This window comes from Lepisosteus platostomus, chromosome 5 (assembly GCF_059453375.1).
Source record: "Lepisosteus platostomus isolate fLepPlt1 chromosome 5, fLepPlt1.hap1, whole genome shotgun sequence".
Lineage (NCBI taxonomy): Eukaryota > Metazoa > Chordata > Actinopteri > Semionotiformes > Lepisosteidae > Lepisosteus > Lepisosteus platostomus.
In genome coordinates, this window is record NC_142615.1 from 63,417,773 (window position 1) to 63,445,451 (window position 27,679).

Sequence of the window (27,679 nt, forward strand, 5' to 3'; positions counted from 1 at the left end):
ACACAGTGAGAGGGAGCTCCCGTTGCCTTTCCTCATTCACACTAAAAGCCACTGATGAGCAAACAATGAGTGGAGTGACTGATTATTAAATCATTTCCCTCTTCAGGTAAAAAGTGTATAAAACACAATTATTTGCAGAAAAGTTATCAATGATTTGTTATTATGACAAAAGTTATTTCCGGTCGTATTTGAGTGTATTTGTTACATTATATCGAGTTATTAGAACAAAGTTAGTAGCGCGAATCCTCGTGGTTAGCATAAAGGCCATGTATTTGGTATGTTAAATGTGAATGTTTTAGTGATTAGCAATTTAGTTCATGTTCAGTAATAGCCTTAGTTTATTTCACTGTTCCTGGTTTTCTATATTTATTAGTGTTTTTTTATATTAATAACCAAAATGCAATCACATTTCTATTGGTAGTAAATGTTACATTTTTAAAGAAATACTAACGTGGTCTCGCGATATTGATATGGACCTGATCGTACTGTCACTGTTAACTGTTAACTCAGCGCAATTAGATGAACATCCAGTGAACATAAATGCCAAATTAAACAGACAAAACAAGACATGTGGTCACAACTGAAAAACCTTGGGGAAGACATTGCACAGATCAAAGAGACTATTACAACACAGCAGTCTGGGTCAGCGCCTCAAAAATGCTGTATAGTTTAAAGTAAAGTGAAAAACATACAATTGCAGCAGCCCATCAGCAGTCACAATATCCAAAACCTGGTTACCAGCAAATGCAGGAACAGTTGTGGAGTCCATACACAGAGAGATATGAATGGCAAAGGGGACCGAGTATGGAACAAGAGCAGCAAACAGGGCTGCAAGGTCACATAATTGACAGAGGTTTGCATCAACAAATACAATCGTAGTCGTATTTATGCTCACCGCCGTGTTCAGTACAGCTCCAGCAGTAGTTCAGGTGGGTAGCTGCGTCAGCATGCGTAGGCTGCAAAGGAACAAGTAATAGGTTTATTCCATGCTGAAAAAAAGAAGAAAGAGAACACAACATTTCGGCCGTGGAGCCTTCTTCAGGTGTCAGCAGTGTCCGGCACCACTGTACTTCCCAGGGAAATCACAGCAATACACAGTAGAGCAGCCATACCTGGCAAAAACTCAAATACAGCAGCGCTCAGCCGGACAGCAACGATATACGGTGCCATCTCAGTAGTATGCACCACCACCACAGTATGCAGTTCAACCATCACACTATGCTGAACCAGGGAATTATTTAGCCCTGCCAAGACAGCCCCGCCCAGTACAAGCAAGACAGTGCTTCCATTGTCAACAGACAAGGGCAGTGGATCCTTGATCACACTGTTATAGCTGCAGCAGTAGTGAACACTTTTCATCAGGTTGTAGGGTCAGAGGAACTAAACCATACAGAGAGGCTCCTTTAAACGAGAACACGTTACCCCCGTGGGACAAGGAGTAACTAATGCTGTCGAAGTGTCCCACCAATATGCTAGCTGCAGTAGAGAGAAAACGACTGCCAGATGTTCCAGATGTAAAGTTGTGTACTATTGCTCAAAGCAATGCCAGACAGATCACTGGAAAGAGCACCGGAACAGTTTGTAAAGCTCAGCTATGAACAGACTTGGGTCCTTCCAGTACAGTTGCAGTCGCTCAATGTCGAGTTAATCAGCATTCCTCTGTGACCTCACTGGTTGGCAGACAGTGCCTCGTGAAGTGCTATTTACAAGGACACGAGAGCGAAGCATTATGAGACACAGGTTCCCAAGTGTGTATTATAGATGAGTAGTGGAGAAATTCATACCTGTCTGAGATTTCTTTGAGAGATGTTTCTGACATAATAGAGTCCCCTGACACACTTCAGTTGGTGGCTGCTAATGGGATGAATATGCCATATCTGGGATGGGTTGAGATTTCATTCAAGTTGGCGTCACTTGGTAATAACCCAAGAGAACTAGTCATTATTGTTTTTGTCCCATCCAGTTATCGGGTTTAACGTTATTGAGCACATTATAAAGCAGACTGACAAGAGAAGATCTTACGATAGAAGTAAGGTATACCTATACAATGTATTAAGGTTGGCATTTCCAAGCCTCAAGAAAAATCAAATTCAAGCTTTCATTCATCTGGTTAATTCTGAGAATCCCTGTGAGTACTGGGTGAGGATGACAAAAGCGAGCCTGAACGTTCCAAAGCGTACCATTATGCAGATCCAGTGCCATGTACAAATTCCATCACTGAGGGAAGACTAAGAGAGGTACCCGTCCCTACACCACTATAGATGTGCAGAACAGAACAGACCATGACATCATTCCGGCAGGGAAAACCACTCTTGGGACAGTACAACCAGTTAAGTCTGTGTTCCTGGTCAATTCACAAGAAGGCACTAGGCCAGCCTGTGTAGCACAGCTTCAAACCAGGGAAGGTAGAGAAGAAAACAACACTGATGACGCATGGGACCCTCCTGTTGATGTGGGCCACCTAGACATACACCAGCAACAAATAGTCAAACAGATGCTACAAGAAGAGTGCCATGCATTTTCGAAAACAGATGACATTGGGTGTATCACAAACCTGCAGCTGAGCATAACTTCAAAAGACAGTGAACCTGTTGCTCGCACTTACATCTCAGTCCCAAAACCATTGTATCAAGAAATGAAAGATTACTTGCATGACTTAATAGCTCAGGGTTGGGTGGAGAAGTCCACTTCTCCTTACACCTCGCCAATAGTGTGTGTCAGAAAAAAAGATGGTAGCTTGTGGCTATGCGTTGACTATTGGAACCTAAATAGAAAGACACTGCCTGACCGTCAACCGAGCCCAAGAGTGCAGGACATTATGGACAGCCTGGGAGGTAATGCCTGGTTCTCATTGCTCGATCAAGGAAAGGCCAACCACCAGGGTTTTATGGCCAATGTCAGCAGGCCGCTGACAGCTTTCATAACTCCCTGGGGCTTGCATGAATGCACCTGCAGCATTCCAACGCTGCATGGAGAAATGCCTTGAAGGGTTGCGAGACAAAGTGTATGTGCCTTACCTAGATGACATCCTTGTCTTTACAAAGACCTTTGATGAGCATGTTGACACTTTGAGAAAAGTGCTTCGGCGGCTGCAGACTCATGGAGTGAAGCTCAAACCCCACAAGTGTGAGTTGTTTAAAGCAGAAGTTCGCTATTTGGGAAAAATTGTATCTGCAGAGGGAAGCCGAATGGACCTGGCAGACACGGTAGCAGTAACCGCTCTGAAAGAGAAAAGACCTGGTACAGTTGGCAAGTTAAGAAAGATTATGGGTCTACTCAGCTACTATCGGCAGTATATTAAATATTTCTCTTGTATTCCCAGTCCTCTGTATGACCTGTTGAAGCATACACCTGACAGTGAGACAAGTCAACCCAGTAGAGATCGCAGAAGGAAGACATGCAATAACAGAGACAGTGTGCCCTCCCATCAACCCATCACCTGGACGGAGGGGCATCAACAAGTACTACAGAGGTTAATAAATTGTCTGTTTCAGCCACCTGTATTGGGATTTCCTGGTTTCTCTCAGCCATTCATTCTCCACACTGACGCCTCTAACCAAGGTTTAGGAGCTGTATTATACCAAAAGCAAAATGGTAAGTTGCGAGTGATAGCCTACGGCTTGAGAACGTTGACCGCTTCAGAGAAGAATTATCATCTTCACAGTGGAAAACTGGAGTTTCTCGCCTTAAAATGTGCAATCACTGAAAAATGTAGGGATTATCTTTACTATGCTCCAACTTTTACAGTCTTCAGTGACAATAACCCCCTGACCTATGTTTTGTCATCTGCGAAGCTTAACGCCACTGGGTGCCGATGGGTTGCTGAATTGTCAGACTTCCATTTCACCATCTGCTACCACCCAGGTAAAGAAAATGTTGATGCTGACTCCCTATCTAGGATGCAAGTGGACATAGAGACAGCCATGAGAGAGTTTAAAGAAAAGTTATCTTCCAATTCTGTGGGAGCAACAGTACAAGCCATTGAAGTACAGCAGACTTCAGAAATACCTTGGTCTATGACAGTACCTGTTCAGTGTGCAGCAGGAGATTTCACTCTGGGGAACACATCCATTACACCACTGTCAAAATCAGAGATACAGCAAGCTCAGAAAGAAGACAGCAACATAAATATGGTTATTGACTACATCAGTTTCGGATTAAAGCCTTTGTTCCAACAGTTGCAGACAGCAAGTCTCTTAACCAAGTGCCTCTTCAGAGAATGGGATAAGCTGATATTGGATGAGGATGGTATCCTTTGTAGAAAAAACACTCAGAGAACACATTTGGTGTTGGCCGAGAAGTTTAAGAGCATAGTTCTGAAAGAGCTTCATGATGAAATGGGGCACCAAGGTGTCGACTGAACAGCAAACCTGATAAGAGATCGCTTTTTCTGGCCTTATATGCAGAGAGATATTGAACACCATGTGCTGAGAACTTGCAGCTGTCTTCAACAGAAGAAGCCGAGTCATGAGACAAGAGCACCACTTAAGAGCTTTGTAACAACACAGCCATTTGAACTTGTTTCAGTTGACTTCTTCCATGTAGACAAATGCAAAGGTGGATACAAATACATTCTTGTAGTTGTTGACCATTTTACAAGGTTTGCTAAGGCTTATGCTACAATCTCTAAGTCAGGAAAAACTGTCGCTGACCGTCTCTTCAATGACTTTGCTATGAAGTTTGGACTTCCATCTCGAATTCACCACAACCAAGGGGGTGAATTTGAAAACCAGCTCTTTATGCAACTTAGGATATATAGTCGCACAGCAGGATCAAGAACCACACTCTACCACCCACAAGGGAAAGGGCAGGTGGAAAGGTTTAATTGGACATTGCTGCAAATGTTGACAACAGAAAAGCAGAAATCGAACTGGAAAGAGTCTCTCAACAGACTGATCTATGCTTACAATTGCACGAGGTGTGAAGTGACAGGATATTCTCCCTTTTATCTCGTTTAGCAGGTCTCCCAGACTGCCCATCGACATACTCTTTGCTCTCGACACTGACAAGTGCATACATTGGCTCTGCCAATCAAAGTGAATATTTGGGAAGGTGGAAATAAAGAATGCAAGAGGCTTATCTCACCACATACCTGCTACAAACGGTTGAGAAGATTGAAGGTGTGAAGCAGCGGTGAGAAATATACTATGTGATCAAAGACTGCTGGTCACTACTAGAGGGGCCAAGACACCAGCAAATTACAGGATTTGTTTTCTTTCCCTGAAGATTCCAAATCCAGACGCTTAATCTTTCTCTCGCAGACAATAAGAAGAGGTTAGCTTTCTTTCCTCTAAATTGGGTTGACCACTCAACCTTACCTGAGGATTAGAAAGGTTCCTGTAACTCCCAATGTGGGGTTTGATCCCACCACCTTGAGATTAAGAATCACATGCTCTACCGCCTGAGCAAGGGGGACGCCTAATACTGGGGGTCACTAATCCTTGCTGACGTCAATTTGAAAAGATACTTGCTTGCTTTTAATCATGTGGTGACCGGAGTCTAGTGAAGCACACTGTGTTCTTTGTTGATTACTTAAAGTAGAACAACCGTCAGTAATCACAGCTGATGGTAATTTAAGTAGGTAGCTGCGTCAACGTGCATGGGCTACAAAGGAACAAGTAAAGGTTTATTTCATGCTGAAATGAGAAGGAAACACAACATGTGATACGGAATAAACTTTTACTTGTTTCTTTCATGTTAATTTAGACCTGATCTCCACCTAAACTCAGTTGCTTTCAGTAGGTAAAAACAGAGGCCACACTGCTCCAGGTGAGGTTCAAGCTCACAACCTTGGCATGACTCCGCTGTGCACTGCTGTATAAGTACCGCGCGCTGACCCATTGTGCCGCTGGAGCTCTGTAACCACCTCTCCTCAAACATACTGACGCTGCAGAAACACAGGGTGAAAACAGGGTTTGGGTTGTGGATCCATCTCCACAAGGGGGAAAGGAACAGTAAAAAACGAAGGAAAATACAAGAGACAAAACTGAAAGAACTGTTTTCACTGCAATATAAGAAGGAAAGAGGTGGTCGGACATGTAAAAACAGCTCGGTGGATAATTTGTAACGACATTCTTTGGAGTGAATCAGCAGACTGATTTCTCTTCATGTTGTGCTCTGTAGTTTGAACGTTCGTTCTCCCCGACTGGTTGGTTATATGAGGTCAGCTGATATTAAATAGGACTAATGAGAATCAAAACAAAGCTGTTGGACTCCCCCCTCTGGCTGTTTTCCACCAGTTGATTATTTCATCAACCAATGCCCTAATCAAGCTCCCAAGGCACTCTCTATACCCAGTAAACATAGGTCTAACCTCACCCAAGGAGAAAATCAGGCACTCCAGTCTCTCCAAAACAGGGATGATATCGTCATCAAACCAGCGGACAAAGGAGGCGCTGTTGTGGTGTGGCGTAAGAATGTATATATCTTTGAAGCCTCTAGACAACTAACTGACACTTCTGCCTACCTCCCTCTCCAACAGGACCCTACCACTGACTACCAAAAGGAAGTGGTATCCACCATTCCTCTTCTTATCAGCAGTAATGAGCTCCCCCAGGAGGCGAACCGGCTCATCATGGAACATCCACAGGTATCTCAATTTTACCTCCTCCCCAAAATCCACAAACCGGACACCCCTGGATGCCCCATCGTATCAGCATGTAACTGTCCAACTACTTACATCTCAGCCTTTCTTGACAGCCTCATGAGACCGCTGGTTGAATATCTTCCCTCATACATCAAAGACACCAACCACGCGCTCCAACTTTTTAATGATTTCCAATTTCAGGGTACCGAATGCTACATTTTTACCATGGACATCACATCTCTGTACACCGTCATTCCCCATAATGACGGCCTTACAGCCCTCAAGCACACGCTGGACAAACGCACAGTGCTTGATCCACCCACCCACACCCTGGTACGCCTTGCAGAATTGGTTCTCACACTGAACGCATTCTCTTTCAATAATCTTTTTTGCCAACAGGTCAGTGGAGTTGCCATGGGCACCAGAATGGGACCCAGCTATGCCAATATTTTTGTCGGCTGGGAAGAAGAACACTTCTTCGCTTCCTACACTAGCTATGTCCCTGACCTCTACAAACGATATATTGATGACTGCGTCGGTGCCGCCACATGCTCCAACGATCAGCTTGAGTTCTTCCTGCACCATTTCACCAACTTCCACCCGTCCCTCAAATATACGGTTAACATATCTTCCACTACTCTTCCGTTTCTAGACATCAACTTCTCCATCAACTACCCCCGACTGTCCACTTCAGTTTATTACAAACTCACGGATTCATACAGCTACCTCCTGTACAGCTCATTTCACCCCAACCACACTAAAAACTCTCTTCCTTTTTCACAGTTTCTTAGGCTACGACGATTATGCAGCAACGACATTGATTTCGAGAACCAAGCCCTCGAAATGTACTCCTTTTTCATCAACAGAGGATACCCCAGCAGTGTGATTGACAAGGCCCTTGCCCGAGCCAAAAACACCCCCTGGACCATCAACCCAATCAGGAACTCCCGCCGTAGCAACCGCATTCCTTTGGTGCTTCCTTACCACCCTAACACACTTCCTATCCCCAGGACCATTAACCACAACTTTTCCATCCTACAGGATGATCCCTCTGTTGGGGCCCTCTTTTCTGATCGCCCTGTCATCTCATATCGCCGACCACCTAATCTGCGTAACCTCCTTGTTCACAGCTCCCTTGATCGTCCCCAACAACCATCCACACCAGGCACTTTCCCTTGCAACAGAGCTCGCTGTATCACCTGTAAGTACACATCCACCACCACACTCATTCAAGGCCCCTCAGGACAATTCCGGATCACCCAGACAGCATTTTGTACCTCCAGCAACCTTATTTACTGTATCTCTTGCAGTGAATGCCCAGCCATCTACATTGGAGAAACAGGAAGGAGACTCGGAGACCGCTTCAGAGAACATGTCAGGGCTGTGAAAATTAAAGATCTCTCCAAGCCCGTTGTTTCTCATTTCACCTCTGACGGCCACGACCACTCTAATCTCTCCGTCTGTGTTCTCAAAGACGGTTTTCCTGAACTCATACATCAGAAAGACCACCGAAACCAAAATTATTCTGCAGCTAGGATCACACATTCTCCCTTCTCTTAACGACAGACTACTGTTATTTTAAATTTTCTCGATTCATTGGAAGTTTCATTTCACACCTCTCTGCACCCATTCTGACTTCACACCTCTTGATTGGGCTCTCTTTCTGTCCCCTGCTCCCGCCCCTCATTCCTCTGTTCTCCCGCTACTTTACCTTTGCCTACTGCACTGTCTCTCTCACACCTGAAGAAGGCTCCACGGCCGAAACATTGTGTGCTCTTTCTTCTTTTTTTCAGCATGGAATAAACCTATTACTTGTTCCTTTGCAGCCTAGGCATGCTGACGCAGCTACCCAACTGAACTAATCAGAATCAATACAATTGATCAAGTAATAGGTTTATTCCATGCTGAAAAAAAGAAAAAAACACAGCGTTTTGGCAGTGGAGCCTTCTTCAGGTGTGTAATTGTAATCAATACAATTGATGTCTGGCGAAGGCAAATAACCTTTGTACATGATCTGGAATGTGACTGGTTAAATTTCAACACAGTTACAACCTCCTTTTTTAAAGGGTGTGCACACTTATGCAACCAAGGCATTGAAAGTTTTTTTTTTATTATTGTTCTAAAAATGTTTCATTTGGTTTTAATTCTTAAATATTTTTGGTTAAAAGATCTTTTTAAATGTGAAAAAAGCTCTGATTGTGAAACGGTCAAAATGTCAGTGAAGAAATCGGTAATGTGAGGAAAGATGAATTCCCCATTTCGTGCTGTATTTCTCTTTCATTCTAGTGGGAGTGGTGCTATTGCTTCTGGATAAAGTCTGGCAGTGGTCGTTCCAGACGGGTCAGGTATGATGACTGCGCTTTGGCACAAGAAGAGACATGTGACTTGCGAGTATGCCAATGGTGTCATTTTTTTTTCCAGATCCTGGATAGCTTGATTGGTAGTGCATCAGGCTTTTAATCTGAACGTCCAGGACTCAAGTCCCTGTTTGGCAGGTTGTGCTTTTTTAAATCTATTGTGAATGTCATTATAAATCTGTACTGTGGTTATTTTAAATGTTCTTTTATTTTCTTTAGCGTTTCCTTTCACAAACCGAAAATGTTCAAGGTGATCTTTCTACTGCACTCCATGTAGATAATCTAAATGAAATCACAGTCGAGAAAAGTACACGCAGTGAGGAGCTCATGAATACGCCAATAAGAATGGAACACTGCACATATGCTGAACATCATGTTCGAGTTTACAATGACATCAGAAATTGGAAGCTAAGGCGTGTTTTTATTAAAGGTTCAAGGAAACCTGAATACCTTTGGTAGTACGATGATGCACAGATCTGCAGTCTGCAATTAGAATACTGTTTGTACGTTGTGTAAAATACGCCGTTCAAAACTTTTCTAAAACAGGAGATATGTTTTAGAATGCGTCTTCCTGTAAAAATAAAATAACTATAAGGGTGCTATAAGCAGAGTCTGAAGCCTGCTCCACAGAAGAACTATATTCAGAGGGCCAAAGAAGTGAATATTTCACCAAGTGAGAGGAAGCATCTTAGAAAAAGGAGGTGCAGTCACTTCCATGTGTCATAACACCACAAAGTCAGACTACAAGTGCTAAAAAGCTGCTCTCAAGGGTAACCCGGCCAAGTGCTCTAAGGAGCTGAATTAAAGCTCTGTCTCTACGGAGCTGTGAGTTGGAATCCCACTGCTGCCAAATATCTCCTTGTTAAGAATTACGGTTTTGTTGTTGTTGCCTCCGTGCGATTTAATCAGTTTCAATAGAATTCATTTGAACAACAATAATAATCAGTTTTTTATTCCTCTTCTCATTGCAATGTGTACACAAAGATTATTTTTTTATATATTAAAAACGTGTTATCCTTGATGTTATCCTTATAAACTGGTGATTGAGGGTTCGAGCCCTCTCTGTGCCTGTTTTGTTTTATCATAACTTTGCTTTACCTAAGTTGTCAATTGTCTTGCAATGTAGAAATCTCTGTAATAAGAAGAAAAGAACTATCGGTAGTGGTTAATAATCCTGTTGTTCTAGTACAATCTGCCGTGCTTTTGAGTCGATAAAGCATCAGGTGCATTCAACACACCAACCTCCACTGCTCATCAGGATGGCTGAGTGCTCTAAGGTGCCACACTCATGTGGACTCAATCATGTGTAGTGACAGTTTTATGTGATTCACAACACGGATTTCCCTTCATGTTTATTAGGATGTGTCATTAGTATGTTGGTTGTATGAGAACAGTTTCTTCAAATGTCCTGTCAATTAACAGTGGAGAGGTAGCCGACGTATGCCTTCATGAAAACTCTCTACAAGTGATTACAAGTGTCTTGAACAAATCTACGTCATATTTTTAAAATAGTTTAGCTCAAGATGCAACGGGAGTATAAATTCATTCTTCCGCCCTCCATTCCAAGATAAAACTCCATGTGCGAATCTTATTTTCCTGGAAGTTGCTGATGTTGGTCATTATTGGAAATGCCCAGTGATATCGACTCAGGTACTTAGTTGTTACGTGCTGTAATTCGATACATGCGAAGCATTTGCATTCCCTCCAATTATCAATAAAGTCAATAATGTATTAAACATTACATGCCACTTCTTCCCTAGATGATGTTCATGTTGGATCAGTGAGAAAGGCATGCCAGGTTGTGCTTGAACCAGCAACTTACTATCATTTTAGTCCCAACCTGACCACACTAAGCGATTGTACCACAGAGACTCATATGGGTCGGTTTTCTCCATTTACGGTTTTTGGGAAAAAAATAATCTGCATTTTTAAGCAAGATTGTATTTCAAATTTCACAAATTGTAAGTATTTCTGGAAAAACGCTGTTTCAGAAAGAAACTGAGTAGACGGGAATAGCCCAGTCAGTAGAATATCGAACTTTTCATCTCAGGGTCCCTATTCAGGCGGCTGATTTTCTTGCAACTATTTATTCCATGCTGAAACGAGCAGGAAACAATGTTTCAGCAGTGGAGCCTTCTTTGGGTGTGATATAGAATAAACCTTTACTTGTTTCTTTCAAATTAATTTAAACCTCATCTCCAGCACATAAACTCGTCAGTTGCTTTCAGTAGCTAAAGACACAGGCCATACTGCTCCAGGTGAGGTTTGAACTCACAACCTCGGCATAGCTCTGCTGTGTACTGCCGTATAAGTACCACACGCTGACCAATTGCACCACTGGAGCTGTGGAACACCCACTCCTCATACAGACTGACGCTGCAGAAACACAGGGTGAAAACAGGGTTTCGGTTGTGAATCCATCTCCACATGGGGGAAAGGGACAGTACAATAGAAAAGAACATACAAGAGAAGAAACGGAAAGAATTGTGCTCACTGCAAAGTAGGAAGGAAAGAGGTGGCCGGATACATAAAACAGCTCGGTGGATAATTTGTAACGACATTCTTTGCTGACAACCAGCAGTCGGATTTCTTTTCATGTTCCGCTGTGCAGTTTGAACGTTTGTTCTCCCAGATCGGTTGGTTATATGAGATCAGCTGATATAAATGAGGACTAATCAGAATCAATACAATTGATGTCTGGTGAAGGCAAATAACCTTTGTACATGATCTGGAATGTGAGTGGTTAAATTTTAGCACAGTTGCAACCCCCTTTATAAAGGGTGTGCACACGTATACAACCAAGGCATTGAAAGTTTTTTGTTGTTTATTGTTCCAGAAATGTTCCATTTGTTTCTTTCTTAAATGTTGTTGATTAAAAGATCTTATTAAATGTGAAAAAATCTGATTGTGAAAAGGTCAAAATGTTAGTGAAAAAATGTGTAATGTGAGGAAAGATGAATTGTGGGAGCCCCTTGACTCCTCATGTCGTTCTGTATTTCTCTCTCATTCTACTGGGAGTGGCGCCGTCACTTCTGGATAAAGTCCGTCAGTGGTCATTCCAGACGGGTCAAGTACGACTGCACTTCGGCACAAGAAGAGACATGTGACTTGCGAGGATCCCGATAGTGTCGACTATCTTCTGGAGCCCAGATAGCTCAGTCGGTAGGGCCTCAGACTTTCAATCTGAGAGTCCAGGGTTCAAGTCCCTGTTCAGGCATTTGTGCTTTTATTAAATATGTTGTGAATGTCATTATAAATCATCTTTTATCTTTCTTCTTCTAGCTGTACTGTGGTTATTTTAAATGTTCATCACTTGTATTTTCTTTAGTTTTTCCTTTCACAAACCAAAAATGTTCAAGGCGATCTTGTCACTGCACTCCACGTAGATAATCTAAATGAAATCACAGTAGAGTACAGAACACGCAGTGAGGAGAGAAAAGCACACTGCACATCTGCGGAACATCACGTCCGAGTTTACAGCGACATCGGAGATTGGAAGCGAAGTCTTTTTTAATTAAAGGTTCAAGGAAACCTGAATATCTTTACTAGAAGTATTTCAGAATCACAGTTAAATCGAGTATGATTGCTGCACAGATCTGCAGTCTGCAATTAGAATACTGTTTGCGTTGTATAAAATATGGCAAGCTTTTCTTAAACTGGAGAGTTACATTTCGGAATCCGTCTTCCTGTAAAAATAAAATCTCTACGCGGACGTTATAGGCAGAGTCTGAAGCCTGCTTAACAGAAGAACTATATTCAGAGGGCCAAAGAAGTGAATATTTCACCAAGTGAGAGGAAACATCTCAGAAAAAGGAGGTGCAGTTGCTTCCACGCGTCACAAAGTCGGACTACAAGTGCTGAAAAGCTGCTCTCAAGGATAACCCGGCCGAGCGCTCTAGTAAAAGGCGTGGAACCGACTGCACCTGATTTTTCTGAGATGCTTCCCCTCTCATGGCGAGATCTCGACTTCTTTAACACCTCTTGATTTAGTTCTTCTGTGGAGCAGGCTTCACACCTCTACGTATAGTGCCCTTGATGTCATTTTATTTTTACGGAAGCACACACACGGAACGTTTTTGTGTTTTACTTTTTATTTGTACAACAAAATAGATTCAATATAAACAAGATTCAGTAGAATCGTCAGGGACACATAAAATAATAGTTACACTTTCTAAAAAACAATTAAAATAGGTAAATAAAGACAAGGTCCACACAGCTTTAATGTTCTTACATTTCGAAAGAGTCTGTAATTACCTCTTTTCGTCTATTGTGAACTGTTCAAACTTAGGACTCAGACCATTTCACTCTACCTATATCTCATTTCAAAACGAAAATGTATCTCCTGTTTTAGAAATGCTCTGGGCGGTCTTACACGACGCACCTAAAGTATTCTAATCGTGGACTGCAGATCTGTGCTATAGCTCAGCTGAATTCTAAGATCCAGCAATCGTACTGGATGTGACTGGGATTCTGAAATGTCTTTTGCAAAGGTATTCAGGTTTTCTTGAACCTTTAATAAAAAAGTGATCTGAGACTTGCTAGCTTCCAGTCTTCCAGTGCCACTGTCACTAAACTAGGATGTGATGTTCCGCAGATGTGCAGTGTGCCTTTACTCTTGTCATGTTTTGTCATGTATTCGTTGCATGAGCTCCTCACTGCGTGTCCTGTACTGTATTGGGAATTCGTTGAGATTATTTACGAGGAGTACAGCGACTAGAATGCCTTGAACTTTTTTTCGGTATATAAAAGAAAACGCTAAAGCATATACAATGTGACTAACATTTCCTATATGTAGGTTTTCTGATTATGTCTCTACTTCACTTTATTTCCTTAGTGACTGGCCATTTCTTTCTGATATTTGTTCTGGCGCGGTTATTGATCCCATACGAAAGATTATTTTTATAAAGAACGTCACCTGCAAACTCACAGTAAAACTGGTATTGGGAAAAGTTTTATAATAGTACTTTTTATTAGAAAAAAATGTAAATTTATCATTACCTATAGGGTTTCTTACCAGCGTGGAGCTCAAATTCACAACCCCGAGATTAAGAGTTTGGTACTAGTTGCGCCACAGAAAGTTGAAATCTGTTATTTATATTAAATACTGTGGCTCCTGTCCTTTTCTTCTCGTCAGAGAAGAGGTCGGTCTGGTCTCCAGTTTACCAACGATAAGCTCAGACTGTGCTCTTCTGTAAAGCAGTGTTTTCTTCACATTGCTTGTATGGGGGCAACACATCAATTCGATGACCATTTGCTGTACACATATGTCCCCTCTTCCCTTCACTGAAGTGACATAGACGAAGGAAACTCTAGTCTTAGGCTGCTGTCACCTGGATTCGAAGCGCGGGTATTGCGGTCCCAGCACAAAGTACTGACCACTATACCATCACGGCGAGTTGGGACAGACTATCGTTAATTTTATTCAAATGCTCAGTGTCTTTAATCTGATGGATTCATATACCATGCTCATGAGAAAGTCACTCAGCTACCCACTGTTCCCAGAGCTGGATAAGTAATTCCAGATTCTACAGCTCTCTAGCAATAGAGGGAGTCAGACTACAGAAATGGAGAAAATCTCTTCAAAATGTGGAAATATATTCCAGAGACGAGTCCTTTTTCGAAGGTCAACACTCCTTGCAATTCACCCCTTCCCATGTCGCGCAGTGTAGCGGTTATCACCTTTTCTTAAAACACCAGAAACAAAGCGATCTCTTTTATTATACATTTTGCACGCCTGACGGGGTTTTACAGTGCTCTTTTCTACACTAAACTGATCATTTGGACACCAAAAGGTAAGAGAGACACATTTCTATGTTATTAGGAAATCAGGAATCCTAACCGTAAGAGCCCATAGAAAAAAAACCCGAGATAATATGGGACTATAAACACAGTTTTTTCTTTTTCGTAGCGCTTGAGCAAATTTTATAAAGAAATATATTTTATATTTCTGACACATGACTTAAAAGGCTGGTAGAGTATAGTTCATACAAGAGTGCTGACCAACAATTTTCATCAACCGTACTGTAATGTTTTTTATAAAAGTAAGTTAAATGCATACATAGTAAATGTTTTTTTTTAATATAAAAAAACTAATTCACGAATTTTAACTTTTTTACAATAACGTGTTTTATTGTGATCTTGTGCAGCAATATCACCAGACAGTTTAAGGGTCTGTCATCCTTTTACTGTTCCGGGTTTTATTCTGTCTTCAGATGCACAAGATGTATTTTAAAAATACGTAAATAACAATTCTGGTGCAGTGAGGTATTCTGATTAATTCAGATTCACTCTTCACGTGTGTTATAGATATCATATAATGTTTTTGCATCCACGCAAAACCTCGCTTGAATATGAAGTTGCTAAACTTTACTTGTAACATATTTAACAAGATACAATGCCAAACTATTCAAATACATCAGAAACATACCCGAACTCTTCTAATTGATGCATTTGAAACGAACAGATGGGGGACTTTAACATGGCTTTCAGGAATCTAGAAATTCACTTTTAGGAGTTTTCGGAAGTCTGGACCCAGATGTGCTCGCTGTCATGACCACCAACCCGCCCAGACCACCCCCTAAGAGAACTAATCAGTACCAGCAGCAGGGCGATAATTACAAGCGCCGCTGCACGTGTTAAACTCAACATCAGACGCCCTACCGTGGGGCAGGGTGCAGTATTTAAGCCCCTCCAGCCCGCATCTGTTTTCTGGGTTAAGAGGGAAGAATAAATGTAGTAAATGTTATTGCCGCTGGGGAGTATGGAGGCGGTGGCGTGTGGAAGGAGGAGACGCACATTCCGCACGGGCAGTGCAGAGCAATGAGTCGCACCTGCTGCGCCCTGAGTCCTGTCCTATTTAACCGCTGAGTCCAGATACACAGAGTCTCTACCCAGTGTTGGAGATGTGAAGGGTTAAACCCAGAAGTTGAGATACATTTGAGTTTGATACATTTGTAATGCTGTTATACAGCAAGAGTGGTGAGGGCTCGGCTCACTCGGGTGATATTTCACGGTTGGACTTTTCAAGGAAGGTGTTAGGGATTAAGGCGTTGGATGTTAACTGTTTAATCACTTTGCAGAAGGGAATTGGTTTTGACATTGGTTTCGACATTGGTTTCAAGTTGGTTAAGTTACTGGAAGAGTTTTGGATAAAAGTAGAGGAGAAAAAAGATGTGGGTCTGATTGGAATGTTTGAATGGCAGAAGCTGATGGATCTTTCTAATAGGACTGTGATTGTTTGCATGTTTAATGAGATGTTGATGAAGGAAGATATTGTGACATGGTTGTCTAAGTATTGTTTAGTGAAAGGTGAACCTCAGAAACTCTGGGATGATGATGGCATCTGGAACTGTGCATGGAGAGTAAACTATGGCAGTTTTAAATGCATTCCTTCTTTGATTGGATTAGGTGGAAAATAGAGGTTTTGTGTTCTACCAAGCACAGACAAAACTGTGCAGGAGTTGTGGGGAGCTGGGTCTCTTTGTGGATGCCTGCACAAATGTAGTGTGTGGTAAGTGCAAGGAAATTGGACATGCATATACTGAATGTACAAGCGTGAGGAAATGCAATCTATGTGAGTGTGAAGGTCATGTGTTTAAAGACTGTCCAAATTCCTTTGCAAATAGAACAAAACTGGGAAGACCGATGCAAAAACAGGAAGAGTTTGAAGAGGTATTTAGGGTTGGAGCAGTGGTTCTGGATCAGGAACTGGATGTGGTTGAGGTTTAAGAAATTAGTGAAAAGGAGAGTGAGGGTTCAGAATGGAGTGAAGGGGATAAGGGTGGGGTAGAAGAGAATGATAATGTTGCAAAAAGTGAGGTGGAATCTGAATTGATTGGTAGCATCTCTCCAAATCGCCTGCCACCTGTGGAGACTGAAAGCACTCAAATGGAATGTACAGAACAGAGGGTGCAGTCTAAAGGTCTGCTGAGACATTGGATTTAGAAAATGATTTAACTCTGAGTGGAAAAGTGAGGGAAGAATTTTCAGAGTCCTCAGGTAGGTTCTCCCAGGGGTTTAGATATCTCAGATATGTGATCCTACTGACCAGAGACTCAAGAAGGGCAGGTGGAGAACCATCCTATGGAGTGTGGGGGTGGTGGAGGAGGAGACAAGAAAGCAAATGGTGGGGGGAGGCCTGTATAGCAGGTGTCACCGACTGAATGATAATAGCCAGAGCTTTGTCTACCCTGGTCCTACTATAAGTATGGCTCTTAATATCGTGTCCATAAAAGTGAGAAGCATTCGCTCCAAGTTAAGGGCAAGGACTATACTATCATTTGTGAGTAAGGTAAATTATATAAATGATATTGTGTTGTTACAGAAATGTGGGTTAACCTTTTAAAAACAGCTATAAGGATATGGAGGAACTGTGGACATTGTGCCTATCAATCTGGAGTAGGTCCAATGAGAATAAATCTGATGGTATAGCTGTTTTAATTTAAAATAAGATGGTAGAAGTACGTCTGCACCTTGTAGTGAAACCAGGGAGAGCACTGGTGGTGTATCTGGGTTTCATGAATGTCAAATTTCAACTTTTAAATGTGTATTGTCTGAGTTGCCCACATTACAAATATGTTCTAATTCAGGAATTGAGAGATTATTTATTGGGATGGGAAACAGTGGGTTTTAGCTGGGGATTTTAATTGCCTTTTAGAAAGAGGGCAGAATGAGGGGCAAGAGATGGGTCCAATTTGATAGATCATTAATATTATTGTAAACGGTATGAAAAGATTTTAAACTGAAAGATGCCCTCAAACTTCATAGTCAGGGGAGGGCAGGTTTCACATGGCACAAGTCTAATGGGACCCAAGCCTCAAGCATAGATTTTGTTTTGATACGTGATTTTACTTGCACAACCGCAGGCTTAACTCCTGTTTTTTTTCCTCTGACCATTGTTTACTGTCATGTACACTTTCTATTCCAACAGCTGTTACTGTGGGGAAGGGTGTGTGGAAGCTGAATATCTCACTTCTGGAAGATGAGAAAGTGACGGGCAGGTTCAGGGAAAGATATAAGGAATGGCAGTCTTTGTACAACCTGTTTGGCACAAGAGCACAGTGGTGAGAGGAGGTGAAGGAGCGTACATGTTACGTCCCAGTGTGTGGTCTGTGTGTTTTGTTGTTTGTTCCACACTTCTGACTTTGATTGTTCTCCAGAAGGAGACTAGGAGAATGCTTCAGAGAACATCTTTAACCTTCACAGCCCTAAGATATTTCCAATCCTGTAGTTTCTCATTTCACCTCAAATGGCCATGATCACACTAAGCTCTCGGTCTCTGTTCTCAAAGAATGGTTTCTCAACTCCATAGCAGAAAGACAACAGAAACTAAACTCATCGTAAAACTAGGTTCACCCTTCTCTCAATGACCGACTTATTTTCATGTAATCTACACTAACCTCTTGCAGGTTTCGACTTCACACCTTTCTTCACCCTCTCCACTTTGCACTTCCTGAGTGGCATCTCTGCCCCTCCTGCCTCCTTCCCTCTCCCAGCTTTTGTTCTTCTGTGCTGTTTAGTCTTTGCTTTCTTCCTCGTCTTTCTCGCACCTGAAAAAAGTTGTATTTTCTATCTTCTCTTTTTAGCATGGAATAAACCTATTATTACTTGTTCCATTTCAGATTACACATGCTGATGCAGCTCCCCACCTGAATCAAACTACTTCAATATACATTTGTATATGTTAATTTAAAACTGTAAAAATAGTAAGATTGTAATTTCAGTTTAAAACTTTGCAAGCAGTAGACGCATGGCAGGATGCACCCAGGAAAGGACACCAGTCCATCACAGGGCAACGACACAAACACACTAACTCGAGGTCCAGATTTACCTGAAGCCAACTAATCTACCAGTATGTTTTTGGACTGTGGGAGGAAACTGGAGCTCCCAGATGAAACCCACTTGAACACAGGGAGAACAAAACTAAGTACTAAGAACTCAGACAGCTTCCTAAGACTCCTCTAAACAGACACAAAATTCCAGATAAAATCTTCTTCAAATGAAGAGCCACAGCATATATACGAGAGTCCCAGGCATCTGTGATCAGTCTTCAGCTGATGCCTCAAATTGAACCCAGGGCCCCAAGGCTGAGGCAGCAATACTGACCACTGCACCACTGTGCAAGAGTGCTGCCAATAACCATATAGGCAGCACATATCAAGATCACAAATTGCACTTTTCAAGAAATCATTAACGCCCACAACACACAACAGGTCCATTAAATTCAAATACACCAAGCATGACAGCCAGATAGGCTTCCTAGACACCACCACACAAGGGTTTCTCCTTCAACAACAGACAAACAGGATTTTTATATAATGTTTTATAATATATATATATATTATTATTTTATATTTTATTTTTTTTACAAAGTATTTTTAAAAGATACAGACACACATGGCTTACTGCACAAGGATAGCTTCCACCCAAAGCATACTTTCAAAGGACTGGTAAAATCACAACTCCTACACTTCCACAAAATCTGTACACAACAACAAGACTTTGAGGAAGCCAAATACACACTCTTCCAAGCTCTACACCCGAGCGGATACACAAAGTTTCCTCAAAAATGTGGCCCAAATATTTCTAAACAGAAAAACTCCAGATGACAGAAAAATCCCCCTCATCACATCATATTCCCAACTCAGCATAAACACCAACCAAAAACTAAAGTCTACAATCACCATGATATTAGAAAACACAAAAGGGAGCACAAAATCATATCTGCATACCAAAAATACCAAAAAACTTCAGCTTTATTTAGTCCAAAGCAAGCTAAAACCTGTACAAAACAGATCATATACACCAAGAGCTGAACATTTCATAAACAGAAAACAATGATCCAAAACAACAAAACTAAAGAAATTTAAGTTTTGCAGGTTGCAACAGCATCCAGTGCAAAAAGTGCAGGGTGACCTATATTGGGGAAACGGGTAACTCCATCTGAACCCGACTGGCACAACACAGGTACATCGGGAACCACGGGACTGGAAAGCAACCCCAACTGGAAGAAAGAAAAAGGAAAGGATATTCAGAAGAAAAACAGTAAGAATGTTGCCAAGAGATTACTAGAAATAGGTCATTTTCATTTTAATACTTCTTTCAGTTGTACTTTTAATTTGAATACAAAAAAAAGTTTATGAGCATTAATCCCTCCCACAGATATAGACAGTTGCAGAGTCCAGAACCAAGTACGAAAGATTGCTGGAAGGTGTTGATGGTTGCAAAGAGAGATGTGTTGCACAGACTGGGCAAGACATCACCTTGCCTGAGCAGCTTCTTGTACTGTATTACCTGCAGGCCTTTCTCCAGCTGAAGCACCTGCAGCACCCAGGGGTGGTAAAGAACATGACAGTAAGGATACTTTCATACAACAAAAGTAATAAATTACATATATGGGATTTTTACAGTTTGGTGTATTCATTTTTATTTTCTCGCTATTACAGGTCTAGGAATGAATGTAAAGAAAGTGTCGTTTCAACAAGTGGGCACAAAAATGGTCATAATTGCTGTTAAAGAGCACAAAACCTCAAACAGCAGCTGGCTTCCTTTGCATTGAGTGAAGAAGAGGAACATGCAAGTTGATGGGTACATTAATATACCCCTCCACTCGATTTAGGGTTGTGGTAGAACTGAAACCATCCTGGCAAGCAGTGGGTGCAAAGCACTGTATCACCCATAATGTGACACCAGTCCATTACAGGACTCACTCACACCACAGCCAATTTCATAGAAGCCCATTAAAATCCATGTCAATACAGAGCAAAAGACCTCCACCTCCATAGCTTCCATCATGAACAGTATTTAAGAAAATCTGGAATGCACCTTAATTGCATTTTATTTGTGTTTTATCGGATGTTTCATCTTTACTTCACTAAACTGCGCTGTAATGCCCAGGTCAGCAGACGGAGAAGTTTTTCATTTCATCTGCGGGAGGGCCAATTCACAGTCCTTCCAACGACTTGAGAAGACTGCATGAGAAGTAAGCAGAATAATATATTACTTCAATTTCTGTGGGTTGGAAACAATCACAGATGCTTGCTTGTTTATTTTGTAGATGCCACCTGCCATTCATTACCAGCCCTGAGGTAGAGATGGCAGCAAAAAACGTGGGATGGATAGCCGCAAGACAGTGCATCCCTGGAGAAAACGGGCAGACCTTCATTCACAAGGAAAGGCACTGCAACAGCTCAAAGCAGATGAGCCTTGGGACATGGTGGCCTCATCAGAGGAAGAAGAATGCTGTGAAGAGCTGGGAGCTCAACCTAGAGTCACCTCTCAATAAGTAACAGGTGTAAGACATGCGTCCAAGACAGAACGTCAAGGGGAGATGGTGAGCCTGCTCCAAGACTTTCAGTCTGGGCAAAAAAGAGAGAGGAGGGATTGTTTGAAGACTATGTGGACTTAAAACCTCCCTTCAAGAGATCTAAATTGTACCGGCATCGCAGGCTCAGGGAGCATCGCCAGGAAGCATGGAGACAGCAGAAAGTCCACGGCTTGCTCTTCCTACACCGGCACCACGACAACGCACTACAGTGACATCAGGTCAGGACCAAGCTCCGCCAAGTTCAATACCCATGTCTGCTACACGTGCTTCAACAGAGGGCATGTTCCAGAAAGAGCCTAAGATGCCCCCCTACCAGCAAGGCGAGGACATCTCCTGCGATTTGAGCGCATGGCCAGAACCTGGAAGTGGCCAGAGGAGGAGGAGCGGTCCTGTCGGCTAGTGCCTCTGTTTACAGGCAAGGCCTTGGAGGCTTACAGTGCCATGGATGAAGACCGATCTAACATATGCAGTGACCTGAAGGAGGCGCTACTTACTAAATTTGACATATCCCCAGAAACATACAGACAGCTCTTCAGGATGACCAGTTTTTCCAGGAGAAATGCCAATGGAAACCTACTACCGCCTGAGGGGTCTGTACAGAAGATGGATTCGCCCAGAACAGTGTTCCAAAGAGGAGATTGGCAAGGCCATAATTTTGGAGCAGCTGCTAGGTGTCCTCCCTTATGACACCAGGACTTCAGTAAAAAAACATGAGCCAGCCGATGGGTTGACAGCTTAGTCTCGCTATAGCTGCAGTGTGGAGCTGATAGGACCTAAGTGTGGTAGGACTCCTGGTCTTCTTAGAGACTTCTTCTTAGAGAAAGGGTTTGTTTTTTGTGCGTGTGTACTAGTTCTATTTTGTTGGTTTTTTTTTTTTGTTTTGCTATATATATATAATTGTTTGTGGGGAGCAATTTCATAATATACCATCACTTTTGCACCTAAGTGCAATTGCAGCTGAGCCATCATTCTGTTTTGAAAGGACTCACTTGGGCACCCCTCCTGCCCTCCCGGTGACATCCCCACCGCTGCCACCAATGCACAGAAGAACATTGTGGTGGATTATTTAGCCCATTCCAATGTGACCGTGGAGAACTATTATAGAATGCCGACACATCCCAACATCTGCTCAGCAATTGAAGTAATTGAAGGCTTCGCAGAAGAAGGTGTTTAGTAAGCATCAACACGATCTCAAAATCAATACCTCACAAAACAACAATTATTCCTTTTTTTTTAAGTTCAGGGGAGCAATCAGACCCTGCACAAGAATGCACACCTGCTATAGAATAAGTTTGAATACAATGCAACCTTTCAGTTATGTGTTGACATTGTGTTACAGAGACCTGTGATATTTTAAGTTTTTACAACAGTGAATCAAGGCCAAGATCCACTACAGCCACTGCAGGATTTACATGTCTGCAGACCATTAATGGCAAGTTTACAAATCAATTATCTTCACCGACAAACACTAAGTTTGGAACATATTCTGAGGATTTATATTGTAGTTTTCCTTCCAGATCTTAACACTAGATAGTTGCCAGGTAACCTACTATATTCAAAAGATGGACTGGTCAGCCAATGCATCAACAGTGTCTGAAGTTTTTGAGAAGTGGAAGCCTAACACAGGGCTACCACCAAATGACCAGCAACTTAAAAAGATAGTAAAGCGTCAAACCAAGAGAGGCCTGAGCATCACCGAGAATCCTGTGAAGGGCAAGAAGGTTGTGACTTCCAGGTTTCCAGAAAGGAGATGTGGTGTGTGATTATCCTGGCAAGGTCATCACAGAGACAGCCGCTAAAGCCCTAACGACACAGATGGCAGAGGGAGAGATATATATATATTTTTTTTTTTTTTGATGGATCTGCACAAAAACTGTGCATTGATGCCCGTGAAGAACACTGTGCCTGCCTCACGGATATGGAGACTATCAGAAGGTGGATAAATCCAAAGAGAAAAGACAACATCAAGGCTTTAAGAGGGTCATTTATAATAAATGAACAGCCTGTCATAATTCTGTCCGTGACAGAAAGTGACATTGTTGTAATCAAAGAGGAGCTCTTCTCTCTCAACATTTCAAGGTGAAGGACAAGCTCAGGAGTGGTTGGATCACTGACCATTTCCAAAAAAGAAACTTAGTAAGTATATTAAAGGGCATATTCTGAAGATATTCATTTTCTTGTAGCTTGAAATTAATGTTAGAATTATGTTTGTGTTATTGTCTTAAAAATTGCATTTCTCATTCTCATTAGCAAGGCTATAAGGAAGGGATATGGGACTGGCAAAAAGATACATGATTTTCAGAAGAGCATAGAAGGCAAATAACTATCCCACTCAATTGCTACTGCAAAGAAATGCCACATAGTGTAAACAAAAAAAAAAAAGTTTTGAGAGGTGAACCTCATTTTTGAAATTTATTGACAGAATCTGAGTAGCACAGCATTCCCAGACCAGGCACCGGAGTTTCTCAGCAGCGTTAGATGGGTAGTCTCTTGGTAAGAGAGAGATCGACGGAGTACTGGACTTCATGAACGACACCTATCCAATTAATTGAGAACAGAGTCCACAAGATGAGTCTAGAGAACAATTTCTTACAATTTTAGTGGTAGTTTCTGAATAGATTAAGGACAACATAGTTGTAAAGCTATCTTGCAACTTTTTAAAAGTTGTAAAAGTGATTACCATATTGTCAGTGGTTTATATTTAAAATCTAAATATTTCAAATTAAATCTTTTTCTTAAACAAAGGACATTTTTCACAGGAATAGCAGCCTAAATCAGATGACAAGCTTGTGATAAATTGTGATAAATTTTAAAGTGCAAAACAAAGTTGTATTGTTTTGGTTTTGTCTTCAACATCATACTAATAGGCATGTTATTTTTATAGCAGCCGCCTGCCATTCACCACCAGCCAGGATGCCACGAGGTACATGAAATGACCCAGAAGTACTTAATGATGCAGAGAAGAGCATATGGGGGGGAAAAAAAAAAAGACGACAAGAAATATCCATTAACACCTGCATCTGGAAGCCAGAAGATGGGTGATGATCAGCACTTCAAAAACTGACACTGGAGGTTGAATTCAAGTTTTAACAGTGATTCTCTGTTTGGCTTCAACACAAGTTATATTAATATGCTCACATTATTCATTTGTACAAAGTGCCCGATATTCAATACAACCCACGTTCCGAGGAGTACACATGACCCAGCCAAAACATGGCTAACTGAAGTGCGGCAGACCACAGGGAAAGAACTCTTGCTCACATGGATGTCTCTGCTCTGAAAACCACTGGATAAAGGTATATGACGGTCTATTCTCAGCTGTTGATGTTGTGAAAAACATTGAATCTGAAAGATTGAAGTGTCACCATTCTATGAAGTTCAGACATAAGTATTATGTTGAGAAGCTAGATCCGTTCTACTAATAGCTGTAGTACTTTAATATTGTACTGTTTGCTCTGGTTTTCAGACATCAGTCCAAGATCATTGGTGGGTTAATTGGTTTCTGGTAAAATTGGCCCCAGGTGTAAGTGTGTGTGTTTACATTTCTATCCGTCATTCTCAAAAGATGGTTTTGTTTTCTTTTCTTAATTGCTCTTGATTACTAGAGATTATTTGGCATGATACAATTGTGATTAATTTTTCATATAACTTTTATTTTTAGATAACATTTTCTTTGTGAATAGTCTTATTTTGATTTACATAATGTCAATGAGTTAGTACCTTAAAGAACAAGCAGTAAAAAAAAAAAAAAAAAGACATTTCAGGCAGTTTTTATAAGTGAACTGAGATTCCTGTGCACTGCAGCGACCCATCTTTAATATGCTGCATGTGTTCGTGGTGGATTTGAAATTTGTTTGTCACGATGTAAAAGTATAGTAAATAGATAATATACTCTACTTATCAAGACTTGACTTTTTTAATTACATACTTCCATTGACTGCTTTGGAATACATTCCTCAGTTTTCCTGAATAATCATTGTCCCACAGTGAAGACCTGGGTGACACTACAGGGATCAGGGCTGTGCTGACTGGAGGTTTGTGCAGACTGGCCATTGTCTATGTAAGACTGTGAGATCACTGGGGTTCCCCCCCGCCAACACCTGTAACACTGTCAAGTGGTATAATAACCTACAAAAGCTAAAGTTTCCTCCATTAAGGGATCACAATTTGTCACATTCTGGCTGGACAAGAGACAAGATAAAACAGTGGAACAAGTCTGGAGCAGCAGAACAGAGGTTTTTGTTTGTTTGTTGTAAAACAAGTCAGCCCTTGGGAATAAAAACTCTCCCTCCAGGCTGGTTGGTATCTCCTGTATTTGCCCCATATTCTCAGGGCTTCTCAGCTGAGTGATCAAAAGCTGAACTGCAAGGAGCTGAATTTCACACTGGGTTACAACAGACCCTACTGGGAGAATGGGCAGGGGAGGGGCGGTTGTGCTCCTGAATTAGTCCCCACCTTTCCTACTCTTATATTTGCATCACAGTCTATAAACTCCAGCCCTATTGCTTTTCTTCCAGTTCATTTTTTTTTAATACAGCTCATGAGGTATGTATACTCTTGTGAAGTATCAAGAAAGCACTCATCTTTATTTCACGTATACAGCAGACTGTTTGGCAGAAAAAAATAAATAAAAGCGCTATTCCCAACAGTCTAGCACAGTAACCACAACTCCAATAACTTTAATTAGAGGAAGAAACCCAGCTTCTGCTCAAAAGAAAAAATCATTGAAATCATGAAACTCCAACACTGGCTGGAGAGGCTGTGTGTGTCCGGGCTCTGCGGTTATATAGGACAGGACTCGACGAGCTGCAGGTGCGGCTCATTGCTCTACGCTCCCCGTGCGGAATGCGCGTCTCCTCCTTCCAGACTCCTAACACCGGTGCATACATCCCTCTTAAATCCCAGAAACACAGAAACTCCGGGGTGTTTCTGTGAGTCAGTACTGGGTTTCTCTGTTCGAGGTTACAAGCAAAAACAAAAACGGCGCTGAAAGCAGGAAGTTATTTCTGCTCGTAGGCATAAACGTGTAAAAATAAATTTTCTGATTCCTAAAACCTAATAAAATCCATCTAAGTCTCCCTTTCGTTCCCAATGCACATAACTGAATATAAACCAGTCAAGTTCAGGTACTTTTCTGATGTATCTGAATAGTTCTGGCGCAGCTGTTACAACAAAGATACTTAAGAACTTTTTTTTCATACGAGATCTTGCCGTTTATAAATTGATTTTTTTTTCAATTCGGTATATCACACGAAACACCAACAGCACTCATCGTAAGCATCTGACCAATCACATTCCTGAATTTTAAACCCATTTAGAATGTATTTTTAATTTGTTTTATTTATTTTAATTTTACACACCTGTTTTAAGTATTCTTGCCATTTTTAGCATACTGTAAGTGGATTTTTTATTATTTTTGCATTTTACAGAGCTTTTTTCCAATATATTGTGAGCATTTTAGTGTCATTTTAAAATAGGACTATCAATGCTCCTGACTTTTAAACCTGTATTTATTCTGACATTATTCTCTCCACCTGCAGATGAGGGAGGTATTTGATTTTAATTTTTTTTGATTTTGGGGGAAAATGTACATTCATTTCCTTGTATGTATCACCAGTGGAAAACTTGGCATTTTTGGATGAATTGCAATCCTTACTGCAAGGCCTTCAGACTGATATAGAAATGACTGGAGATTTAAGTGACACATTTGATAAATCAGACAGGAACAGCATAACCAGGTAACGTCTAAAATGGTAGAACCCTCTAAAGTACTGATAAATTTCAGGCACATTCATAATAAATAAAATTTATTTAATTTAAAGCATAAAATTTGCTTTAAAAAGAAAAGCACAATTTGTATGATATTGTAACGCCCTCGCCTGGTGGTGAGGAGGAAGCGCCCCTAGGCGCTCGTAGAAACCGCTGGGCATGCTGGGAGTGGTAGCCGGGGAGAGTCTGAAGGTCAGCACGATGACCAGCGGCTGACCCTACCTGTGTAAATAATGTCCTAGTAGTTCTAGTGCCCTGTGTAGTCTTGTAAAAGTATAGTGTGTTGTTAGGTAATTACCACCCTAACTATGTGTACGTGTTCCGTCAGTCTCCTCATGTGTGTGTATATCCTGTGTTTGGTTTTCTGTTAATGCTTGTTTGTTAATCGCGTCTTCACTCGTCCTTTGTTCTGAAAAGAACCTGCAAATGCTACAGCATTTACTTTATAAACACCAGTATTGACACTTTGATCAGTATATTTATTATTAGTAGCCAGTCTTATAAATTTACAATTTAGATTAAGTCTGGTAACAGTTTTACAGTTAATTTAAATCATCAGACCACTAATGGAACTGAGAGCTGGGTGGAAATAAAACCAGGATACACATTTTAACCTCCAGGATCAGGAGTCTGATCCTCCTG

At 41.4% G+C, this 27,679-nt stretch overlaps 2 non-coding genes across 2 annotated transcripts; one reads left to right on the forward strand and one right to left on the reverse strand.

The window, feature by feature from the left end:
• Window positions 1-11,193: 11,193 nt before the first annotated feature.
• Window positions 11,194-11,287, reverse strand: trnai-uau (transfer RNA isoleucine (anticodon UAU)). Its single transcript has 2 exons — window positions 11,250-11,287; window positions 11,194-11,229 (listed from the first exon to the last, which is right to left on the reverse strand). It is a non-coding gene; the product is annotated as a tRNA-Ile (tRNA).
• An 800-nt stretch (window positions 11,288-12,087) lies between these two features.
• Window positions 12,088-12,160, forward strand: trnae-uuc (transfer RNA glutamic acid (anticodon UUC)). Its single transcript has one exon. It is a non-coding gene; the product is annotated as a tRNA-Glu (tRNA).
• Window positions 12,161-27,679: the final 15,519 nt, after the last annotated feature.